This window comes from Bubalus bubalis, chromosome X (assembly GCF_019923935.1).
Source record: "Bubalus bubalis isolate 160015118507 breed Murrah chromosome X, NDDB_SH_1, whole genome shotgun sequence".
NCBI classification, from domain to species: Eukaryota; Metazoa; Chordata; class Mammalia; order Artiodactyla; family Bovidae; genus Bubalus; species Bubalus bubalis.
The window spans coordinates 70,728,091-70,740,593 of NC_059181.1; the positions used below are offsets into that span (position 1 = coordinate 70,728,091).

Here is a 12,503-nt window from a genome sequence, read left to right on the forward strand (position 1 = left end):
TCCATTTTGAGTTTATTTTTGTGTCTGGTGTAAATAGAAATAGAACTACCATATAACCCAGCAATCCCACTACAGGGCATATACCCTGAGAAAACCATAGTTTGAAAAGGCACATGTACCCGAATGTTAATTGCAGCACTATTTACAATAGCCAGAACATGGAAGCAACCTAAATGTCCATCAACAGATGAATGAATAAAGAAGATTTGGTATATATATATATATATATATATATATATATATATATACATACACACACACACACACACACTATGGAATATTACTCAGCCAAAATAGGAATGAAATTGGATCATATATAGTGATGTGGATGAACCCAGAGTCTGTCATACAGAGTGAAATCAGAAAGAGAAAAACAAATATTGTATAGTAACATATGTATATGGAATCTAGAAGAAGGATTCTACATGAACCTATTTCAGGGCAGGGATAGAGATGCAGATGTGGACAATGGACTTCTGACACAGCAAGGAAGAGAGTGTAGGACAAATTGATAGAGTACATACACTCCATGCTAAGTTGCTTCAGTCATGTCCAACTCCTTGAGGGTCCCATGGAATTTAGCCCTCCAGGCTCCTATGTCCATAGGAGTCTAAAGGCAAGAATACTGGAGTGGGTTTCCATGCCCTCCTCCAAGGGAACTTCCTGACCCAGGGATCAAACCCACTTCTCTTATGTCTCCTGCATTGGTGGTTGTGTTCTTTAACTTAGCGCCACCTCGGATGCCCATACACTAACATATGTAAAATTGACAGCTAGTGGGAAGCTGCCGTATAGCACAGGGAGCTCAGCTCTGTGCTCTCTGATGACATAGAGGGGTAGGATGGGGGGTGTCAGGGAGGCTCAAGAGGTAGGGGATATATGTATACATATAGTTTATTCATTTTGTTATACAGCAGAAACTAACACGTCATTGTAAAGCAATTATACTCTAATAATAAAAGTTTTTAAAATGATAATAAATAAGTAAACTAGAAAATAATAAAAATAATGATTTGGGGGTTGCACAACAACCTACATTTACTTAATATCACAAAACTGTACACTGAAAATGTGGGATTCCTGCCCACAGTAGTAGATATAATGGTCATCTAAGTTAAATTCACCCATTCCAGTCCATTTTAGTTCGCTGATTCCTAGAATGTCAATGTTCACTCTTGCCATCTCTTGTTTGACCACTTCCAATTTGCCTTGATTCATGGACCTGACATTCCAGGTTCCTATGCAATATTGCTCTTTACAGCATCGGACCTTGCTTCTATCACCAGTCACATCCACAGCTGGGTATTGTTTTTGCTTTGGCTCCATCCCTTCATTCTTTCTGGAGTTATTTCTCCACTGATCTCCAGTAGCATATTGGGCACCTACTGACCTGGGGAGTTCCTCTTTCAGTATCCTATCATTTTGCCTTTTCATACTGTTCATGGGGTTCTCAAGGCAAGAATACTGAAGTGGTTTGCCATTCCCTTCTCCAGTGGACCACATTCTGTCAGACTTCTCCACCATGACCCACCCGTCTTGGGTGGCCCCACAGGGCATGGCTTAGTTTCATTGAATTAGACAAGGCTGTGGTCCTAGTGTGATTAGATTGACTAGTTTTCTGTAACTTTGGTTTCAGTGTGTCTGCCCTCTGATGCCTGCTTACAACACCTACCATCTTACTTGGGTTTCTTTTACCTTGGACGTGGGGTATCTCTTCATGGCTGCTCCAGCAAAGCACAGCCACTTCTCCTTACCTTGGACGAGGGGTATCTCCTCACTGCTGTCCCTCCTGACCTTGAACGTGGAATAGCTCCTCTAGGTCCTCCTGTGCCTGTGTAGCCACCACTTTTTGGATGTGGGGTTGCTCCTCCCGGCCACCACCCCTGACCTCGGACGTGGGGTAGCTCCTCTTGGCCGCCGGCCCTCGGGCATGGGGTCCTCCTGGCTTCTGCCCCTGACCTCGGACGTGGGGTAGCTCCTCTCGGCCACACTTGTATGCCATTGCAGCCACCCGTGTTTGTGCACTGTCGATGTTGATGAAAAACATCAACATCCTTAAATTCATTATAGGTTCTTCACAATTCCCATCAAAGTATCCAGGGTCTTCTTAATTGCAAAACTAGTCCTCAAATTTATACAGTGGTTCAATGTACTCAGAATAATAAAAATGATCCTGAAAATAAAGGAGAAAGTTAGAAGACTCACATTTCCAAAGTTTAAAACTCACTACAAAGAAACAGTGACCAAAAAAAAAAAAAAAAAAAAAGAAGAAGAAAATTGTAGTATTGGCATAAAGGTAAACATATAGATCAATTATATTGAAATCAGAATCTAGAAATAAACTTTAACATTTATAATCAATTGATTTTCAACAAGGGTGCTAAGGCAATTGAATGGGGAAGGAACTTTTTTTTTTTTTTGTATGTTTCAAAAATTTGTGCTAAGGCAACTGGATATCCACATGCGAAAGAATAAATTTCTCTTATTCACTATAAACAAGACCTACCTCACACCGTAAACAAAAACAAACTCAAAATGGGACAAAGAACTAAAGGGAGAACTAAAACTAGTAAATTCTTGGAAGAAAACCCAGGTGTGAATTTTCATGACCTTGGCTTGGATAATGGTGACAGATATGATACCAAAATCACAAGTAACAAAAGAAAAAAATAAATAAATTGTACTGCATCAAAATTTTTAAAAGTGTAGGCTTCAAATGATACCATGAACAGTATTAAAACACAGCTCACAGATTGGGGAAATTTTTTTGCAAATTATGTGTCTGATAAGGGCACTGTATATAGAACATAAAAAGAACTCCTAACCTCAAGAACAACAATAAAAACAGTCAATTACAAACTGGGCAACGGATTTATTTATAGAGAGATATATAGTTGATTTAAAATGTTATGATAGTGCTTGCTTCGGCAGCACATATACTAAAATTGGAATGATACAGAGAAGATTAGCATGGACCCTGCGCAAGTATGACATGCAAATTCGTGAAGCATTCCATATTTTTTTGTGTGACTTTTTTTTTTCTCTTTTTCTTTACTATTGTATTTTTGAAAATCCAACTTTTACTCTAGATTTTTAATCTTTGCTCTTTGGTATTTGTTATTGATTTTGTACCTTTAAGAACCCAATCTTCAGTACCCATTTTTACTTGAGAGCGAGATTACTGGCTTGACTGCTCTCTTCCCCTTTGGACTCTCCTTTGTCTCCACCAAGTCGTCTTTATCTCCTCCCTCCCCCTTCTCTTCTCTGCCCAACTCTGGGAATCTCTTTGTATGTTCCAGATGGTGGAGAAAACTTAGGGAACTGATTACTGGCTAGATCTGTCTCTCTCCTTTTGATTCCCCCCTTTATCCTCCCGGCCACCTCTGTCTCCTTCCTCCCTCTTCTCTTCTCTGTATAATTCCGTGAACATCTCTGAGCAGTCCAGACTGTGGAGTGCACATAAGGAAGTGATTACTGGCTAGCTTGCTCTTTCCTCTTTTGATTCCACCTCATCTCATCCTGGTCACCTCTATCACCCTCCTCCCTCTTCTCTTCTCTGTATACCTCTGTGAACCTCTCTGGGTGTCCCTTACTGTGGAGGAACTTTTCATCTTTAACCTAGATGTTTTATCAACAATGCTGTGTAGATGGAGAAGTCTTGAGACTACTGTAAAAATAAGACCGAAAACCAGAAGCAGGAAGCTTAAGTCCAAATCCTGAGAACACCAGAGAAATCCTGAATGCAGGGAGCATTAATTGACAAGAGCTCATCAAATGCCTCCATACCTACACTGAAACCAAGCACCGCCCAAGAGCCAACAAGTTCCAGAGCAAGACATACCATGCAAATTCTCCAGCAACACAGGAACATAGCCCTAAGCTTCAATATACAGGCTGCCCAAAGTCACTCCAAACCCATTGACATCTCATAACTCATTACTGGACACTTCATTACACTCCAGGGAGAAGAAGTCCAGCCCCACCCACCAGAACACCTACACAAGTTTCCATAACCAGGAAACCTTGACAAGCCACCTGTACAACCCCACCCACAGTGAGGAAACTCCACAATAAAGAGAACTCCATAAACTGCCAGAATACAGAAAGGCTACCCCAAACACAGCAATATAAACAAGATGAAGAGACAGAGGAATAACCAGCAGGTAAAGGAACAGGATAAATGTCCACCAAACCAAGCAAAACAGGAAGAGATAGGGAATCTACCTGATAAAGAATTCCTAATAATGATACTGAAAATGATCCAAAATCTTGAAAACAAACTCGAATCACAGATAAATAGCCTGGAGACAAAGATTGAGAAGATGCAAGAAAGGTTTAACAAGGACCTAGAAGAAATAAAAAAAAGAGTCAATATATAATTAATAATGCAATAAATGAGATAAAAAACACTCTGGAGGGAACCAACAGTAGAAAAACAGAGGCAGAAGATAGGATTAGCGAGGTAGAAGATAGAATGGTAGAAATGAATGAACCAGAGAGGAAAAAAGAAAAATGAATTAAAAGAAATGAGGGCAATCTCAGAGACCTCTGGGACAATGTTAAACACCCCAACATTCGAATCATAGTAGTCCCAGAAGAAGAAGACAAAAAGAAAAACCATGAGAAAATACTTGAGGAGATAATCATTGAAAACTTCCCTAAAATGGGGAGGGAAATTATCACCCAAGTCCAAGAAACCCAGAGAGCCCCAAACAAGATAAACCCAAGGCAAAACACCCCAAGACACATATTAATCAAATTAACAAAGATCAAACACAAAGAACAAATATTAAAAGCAGCAGGGGAAAAACAACAAATAACACACAAAGGGATCCCCATAAGGATAACAGCTGATCTTTCAATAAAAACTCTTCAGGCCAGGAGAGAATGGCAGGACATACTTAAAGTGATGAAAGAAAATAACTTACAGCCCAGATTACGGTACCCAGCAAGGATCTCATTCAAATATGAAGGACAAATCAAAAGCTTTACAGACCAGCAAAAGCTGAGAGAATTCAGCACCACCAAACCAGCTCTCCAACAAATGCTGAAGGATCTTCTCTAAACAGGAAACACAAAAAGGGTGTATAAACTTGAGCCCAAAACAATAAAGTAAATGGCAATGGGATCATACTTATCAATAATTACCTTAAATGTAAATGGGTTGAATGCCCCAACCAAAAGACAAAACCTGGCTGAATGGATACAAAAAATAAGACCCCTATATATGTTGTCTACAAGAGACCCACCTCAAAACAAGGGACACATACAGACTGAAAGTGAAGGGCTGGAAAAAGATATTTCACGCGAATAGAGACCAAAAGAAAGCAGGAGTAGCAATACTCATATCAGATAAAATGGACTTTAAAACAAAGGCTGTGAAAAGAGACAAATAAGGACACTACATAATGATCAAAGATCAATCCAAGAAGAAGATATAAAAATTATAAATATATATGCACCCAACATAGGAGCACCGCAATATGTAAGACAAATGCTAACAAGTATGATAGGGGAAATTAACAATAACACAATAATAGTGGGAGATTTCAGTACCCCACTCAAACCTATGGATAGATCAACTAAATAGAAAATTAACAAGGAAACACAAACTTTAAATGATACAATAGACCAGTTAGACCTAATTGATATCTGTAGGACATTTCACCCCAAAACAATGAATTTCACCTTTTTCTCAAGCGCACACGGAACCTTCTCCAGGATAGATCACATCCTGGGCCATAAATCTAGCCATGGTAAATTCAAAAAAATCGAAAGCATTCGAAGCATCTTTTCTGACCACAATGCAGTAAGATTAGATCTCAATTACAGGAGAAAAACTATTAAAAATTCCAACATATGGAGGCTGAACAACACGCTGCTGAATAACCAACAAATCACAGGAGAAATCAAAAAAGAAATCAAAATATGCATAGAAACTAATGAAAATGAACACACCACAACCCAAAACCTGTGGGACACTGTAAAAGCAGTGCTAAGGGGAAGGACCATATCCTCTCCCTTTTGAATCTCCCTCCCATCACCCTCCCCATCCCACCCCTCTAGGTTGATATAGAGCCCCTGTTTGAGTTTCCAGAGCCATACAGCAAATTCCCATGGGCTATCTATTTTAATATGGATTCATGTTGAGGTTTGACAGAAAACAACAAAATTCTGTAAAGCAATTATCCTTCAATAAAAAACAAATTAATTTTAAAAAACCCTGCACTTTAGTAGTGTATATCTTACTGCACTCTACATATCTTCTATCTTCTTCATGAGAGTGTGAGCTCCTTGAAGACGGTATATGTCTTCGCACCCAAACATACTAAACATAGACATTCAACAAATGTTTTTAGGAAGAAAGCAGAGTAAAGCTAATCTGCAGCTTTAGGTTTATTTATAACATATTATTACAAACTGTACTGAGAAATGGAATGGGGTGGGGGGGGAGGTCTATGCAAGCAGTTCGAAACTCTCTGTTCAATTATCAATATACTTCCTATCTAAAGTGAAAAGATCATTGGACAGAGAGGTTAGAATACCCAGATCCTTTCTTGCAATGGCATTTAGGGATACAAAGGGATACTCAGATCAGATCAGATCAGTCACTCAGTCCTGTCTGACTCTTTGCGACCCCATGAATTGCAGCACGCCAGGCCTCCCTGTCCATCACCAACTCCCAGAGTTCACTCAGACTCACGTCCATCGAGTCAGTGATGCCATCCAGCCATATCATCCTCTGTCGTCCCCTTCTCCTCCTACCCTGAATCCTTCCCAGCATCAGAGTCTTTTCCAATGAGTCAACTCTTCTCATGAGGTGGCCAAAGTACTGGAGTTTCAGCTTTAGCATCATTCCTTCCAAAGAAAGCTCAGGGCTGATCTCCTTCAAAATGGGCTGGTTGGATCTCCATGCAGTCCAAGGGACTCTCAAGAGTCTTCTCCAACACCACAGTTCAAAAGCATCAATTCTTCGGCACTCAGCCTTCTTCACAGTCCAACTCTCACATTCGTACATGACCGCAGGAAAAACCATAGCCTTGACTAGATGAACCTTTGTTGGCAAAGTAATGTCTCTGCTTTTGAATATGCTATCTAGGTTGGTCATAACTTTCCTTCCAAGGAGTAAGCGTCTTTTAATTTCATGGCTGCAATCACTATCTGCAGTGATTTTGGAGCCCAGAAAAATAAAGTCTGACACTGTTTCCACTGTTTCCCCATCTATTTCCTATGAAGTGATGGGACCATACTAGTTAATATTAAAAAGCTAATGCAGACAGTATAGACATAACACTAGATGGCAGCAGAAGAAACATTGAAAAGGCAGTATTCAGTTCAGTTCAGGTCAGTTCAGTCGCTCAGTTGTGTCCGACTCTTTGCGACCCCATGGCCTGCAGCATGACAGGCCTCCCTATCCATCACCAACTCCCAGAGTTTGCTCAAACTCATGTCCATCGAGTCGGTGATGCCATCTAACAATCTCATCCTCTGTCGTCCCCTTTTCCTCCTGCCCTCAATCTTTCCCAGCATCAGGGTCTTTTCAAATGAGTCAGTTCTTTGCATCAGGTGGTCAAAGTATTGGAGTTTCAGCTTCAGCATCAGTCCTTCGAATGAATATTCAGGACTGATTTTTTTCTAGGATGGACTGGTTGGATCTCCTTGCAGTCCAAGGGACTCTCAAGAGTCTTCTCCAACACCACAGTTCAAAAGCATCAATACTTGGGCACTCAGCTTTCTCTATACATGACTGCTGGAAAAACCATAGCTTTGACTAGATGGACCTTTGTTGGTTAAGTAATGTTTCTGCTTTTTATATGCTGTCTAGTTTGGTCATAGCCTTCCTTCCAAGGAGCAAGTGTCTTTTAATTTCATGACTGCAGTCACCACCTACAGTGATTTTGGAGCCCCCCAAAAATAAAGTCAGCCACTGTTTCCCCATCTATTTGCCATGAAGCGATGGGACCAGATGCCATGATCTTAGTTTTCTGAATGTTGAGCTTTAATCCAACTTTTTCACTCTCCTCTTTCACTTTCATCAAGATGCTCTTTAGTTCTTCTTTGCTCTCTGCCATAAATGTTGTGTCATCTGTTTATCTGAGGTTATTGATATTTCTCCCAGCAATCTTGATTTCAGCTTCTGCTTCATCCAGCCCAGCATTCCACATGATGTACTCTGCATATAAGTTAAATAAGCAGGATGACAATATACAGCCTTGACATATTCCTTTCCTGATTTGAAATCAATCTGTTGTTCCATGTATACTTTTAACTGTTGCTTCTTGACCTGCATACAGATTTCTCAGGAGGCAGGTCAGGGGGTCTAGTATTCCCATGTCTTTGAGAATTTTCCACAGTTTGCTGTGATCCACACAGTCAAAGGCTTTGGTGTAGTCAATAAAGCAAAAGTAGATATTTTTCTGGAACTCTCTTGCTTTTTTCTATGATCTAACGGATGTTGGCAATTTGATCTCTGGTTCTTCTCCTTTGTCTAAATCCAGCTTGAACATCTGGAAGTTCATGGTTCACGTACTGTTGAAGCCTGGTTTGGAGAATTTTGAGCTTACTTTGCTAAGGTGTGAGATGAGTGCAATTGTACGGTAGTTTGAGCATTCTTTGCATTGCCTTTCTTTGGGTTTGGAATGAAAACTGACATTTTCCAGTCCTGTGGCCACTGCTGAGTTTTCCAGATTTGCTGGCATAATAAGTGCAGCACTTTCACAGCATCATCTTTTAGGATTTGAAATAGCTCAACTGGAATTCCATTAACTCCATCAACCCCACTAGCTTTGTTTGTAGTGATGCTTCCTAAGGCCCACTTAATTTCACATTCCAGGATGTCTGGCTCTAGGTGAGTGATCATACCATTGTGGTCATCTGGGTCATTAAGATCTTTTTTGTACAGTTCTTCTGTGTATTCTTGCCACCTCTTCTTAATATCTTTGGCCTCTGTTTGGCCTATGCCATTTCTGTCCTTTGTTGTGCTCATCTTTGCATGAAATGTTCCCTTGGAATCTCTAATTTTCTTGGTATTAGGTGATATATATTAATATTAGTCCACTGTTGCTCTTCATTTGGCTACAAAGTTCAATTAACATCATCCTGGGGTGTGAAGTATATTAAAGGTATGGTGCTATAGGCCTTATCCAGTTTTTATCACAACTAAAAAGCAGCCGAATCTTGGCAACTGTTTATTTAAGCGATTATTGTTCTGTCTTTTAGTCTCTACTTTAATTTGTTCCTTCTGATTATGAAATGGAGATAGATTATTATTTTAGAGTTGTTTAAATATGAAACTTTTAAAACTTCAAAATTAGCCTGATGAATATTGTTTTGTTATGAAAGTGAATACCGTGAGGGAGAAGAGGAGTGGACAGGGGTATGTTGTCCTTTTTTACCCTGCTTTTCAGTCTTTCTGCTGCTGCCATCTAGTGTTCTGTCTTATACTGCTTGCATTTGCTTTACCACATCAGGGATAAGATAAAGTAGAACATGATCATAACAATTGTAGCTCTCATTTGTGATGGTCCCTGTAGTTTACAAAATACTTTCACACATGTGTAATCATAGATTACTCTAAGCAGAATTTCAATGATCCTATATAGCTAGCCCAGTGGTTTTCAAGTCATGTTTCTCTCTGTCTTGGGGAAGTGACTTGGGGGTAGAGGCAGGGGTAATGGGACGTCCTCCCCTCACTCCTACCACCATAAAATATACCTCCTTTATATATAGCACAGTTTCATTTATATGTTTTATCTATCTGGGTACTAATATGATTTTATTTTTCAGTATGAGATTTTGTCCACCGACATGATTCTACTACCTAAAAGTAAAAATTGATAATTCATACAGATGAGAAAACTGAAGCTCAGAGAGTTTCAGTCATAAGTCAAAGATCACACAGCTAATAAGTAGCAGAGCAAAATATGCCTGATTCCAAGGCCCAAGTTGGCTTCCTAGACTATACAGTTGCTTATAATGAAGTAGATTAAATCCAGATTGTTAAAGGAAAGGAAAGATCAAACAGATGACTCTTTAAAAACTATGGTAAAATATATATAACATAAAATTTACCATTTTAATTATTATTTTAAGTTTATAATTCAGTGTCATTAAGTACATTTACAATGTGTATCCACATTGAATTCACCACTATCTATTTCCATAACTTCTTTTGTCATCCCAAAAAGAAACTCCATACCCATTAATCAATAACTCCCCATTCTCCTCTTGATCCAGTCCCTGGAGACCAACAGTTATTCACTGTGTCTATGAATTGGACTACTCTAGGAACCGCATATAAGTGGAATTATACAATATTTGTCCACCTGTGACTGACTTATTTCAGTTAGCATAATGTCTTCAAGGTTCATCCATGTTGTAGCATGTGTCGGAATTCCCTTCTTTTTTAAGCCTGAGTAATATTACATTGTATATTATATACTACATTTTGTTTAGTCATTCATCCATCAATGGATATTGGATTGTTCTCTACTGTTAAATGTTGTCAATAATACTGCTGTGAATATTGGTGTACAAATATATGTGACTCCCTGATTTCATTTACTTTGGTTATACCTGAAAAAAAAAAAAACTGTTAAATCATGCAGTATTTCTATATTTAACTTTTTACAAAACTACCAAATTGCTTTTCACATTGAAGTACATTTTTTTCTTTTATTCATTAAAAAAAAATTTTGTAGTATAGTTTATATACAAAGTTGTGTTAGTTTCAGGTGTATAGCAAAGCTCCCCTGATAGTTCAGTTGGTAAAGAATCCACCTGCCATGCAAGGGACCCCGGTTTGATTCCTGGATTGGGAAGATCCACTGAAGAAGGGATAAGCTACCCACTCCAGTATTCTTGGGCTTCCCTTGTGGCTCAGCTGGTAAAGAATCCATCTGCAATGTGGGAGACCTGGGTTCGATCCCTGGGTTGGGAAAATCTCCTGGAGAAGGGAAAGGCTACCCATTCCAGTATTCCAGCCTGGAGAACTCCATGGACTGTGTAGTCCATGGGGTCACAAAGAGCTGGACATGACTGAGAAACACTCACTTTCATATATATTTATATATATTTCCCTGGGTATATTTGATTCCTGGGTCAGGAAGATCCCCTGCAGTAGGAAATGGCAACCATCCACTCCAGTATTCTTGCCTGGAAAATTCCATGGACAGAGGAGGCTGATGGGCTACAGTACATAAGGTCACAAAGAGTTGAACACAACTGAGAAAATACAACAGTATATGTCTGTGTGTGTGTGTGTGTGTGTATATATATATATATATATATTATTTTTCATTTCCCTGTGTTATGCAGTAGGTCTTTATTATCTGTTTATATGATATTACTTATATGTAGAATCTAATAAAAATCATACAAATGAAATTATTTACAAAAGAGACTCACAGTTCTCAAAATCAAATTTATGGTTACCTATGGGGAAAGGTGAGGAGAAGTGATAAATTAGGAGATTAGAATTAACATATACATATTGAAGTAGTTTTAAAAGCAATGGATTATAAATTCAGACAATATGTTTTCCAAATAATTATTTACCACTGCCAATAAAGATTTTCCTTTTATGTTAAACTGTTTTTTCGTAGAAGATTGTTGTATATAATCAAGAAGACCTTATGTGTTGACAGATGAACAGATAAAAAAAAAGTGGTATACATGTACAGTGGAATATTTTTCAGCCTTAAAAAGGAAGGAAGTTCTGGCACATCTACAACATGGGTAAACCTTGGGGACATTTTGATAAGTCAAATAAGCCAGACACAGGAGGACAAATATTGTGTGAGTCCACTCAGGTGAGGTATCTAGAGGAGTCAGATTCTTGGGACAGAAAGCATAATGATAGTTCTTGGGGTTTAGGGCATGAGAATTGTTTAGTGGGACAGTGTTTCAGTTTTGCAAGATGGAAAGAATTCACAAGGTTGGTTACACAACAACATGAATGTACTTAATAGTGAACTGTACACTTAAAAATGGTTAAAATGGTAAATTTTAGGTTATGTCCATTTTACCACAATTACTTCTTTAATAAAAAGAAATTTAAAAGAAAAAAAAAAACACCTTATGTGGTTTTTATCATTGCTTACACGAAGATTCTCTTGCTCTGCATATAGTTACAGTGAATTGAATTTTTTGTTGATAATTATTGCTGAAGTTATAAGTCCTATGTTGTCTATGAATATGCATTTCTTTACAACCTCTTCCTTTTTGTCAACCTTCCCTAACTTATTTTGACAAGGCCCTAATCTAATAGCAAGTCTGACAATTCATCTAAGCACATCTGCCTCCAAAAGATGGAAGAATAAGACAAATATATCACGCCATTTTTTTGAAATTGCTCCAGATAAGTTAAATGTCCCTTTCTCAGTGTTAAGTCTTCAGGTTTCCTAAAGCATAATTTTTTTTAATAGGGACCAAAAGAAAGCAGGAGTAGCAATACTCATATCAGATAAAATAGACTTTAAAACAAAGGCTGTGAAAAGAGACAA

General features: G+C 38.6%; 1 non-coding gene across 1 annotated transcript; it reads left to right on the top strand.

Annotated features, from left to right (window-relative positions):
* Positions 1-2,915: 2,915 nt before the first annotated feature.
* LOC112582446 lies at positions 2,916-3,022 on the top strand. The gene has a single exon (XR_003106976.1). It is a non-coding gene; the product is annotated as a U6 spliceosomal RNA (small nuclear RNA).
* Positions 3,023-12,503: the final 9,481 nt, after the last annotated feature.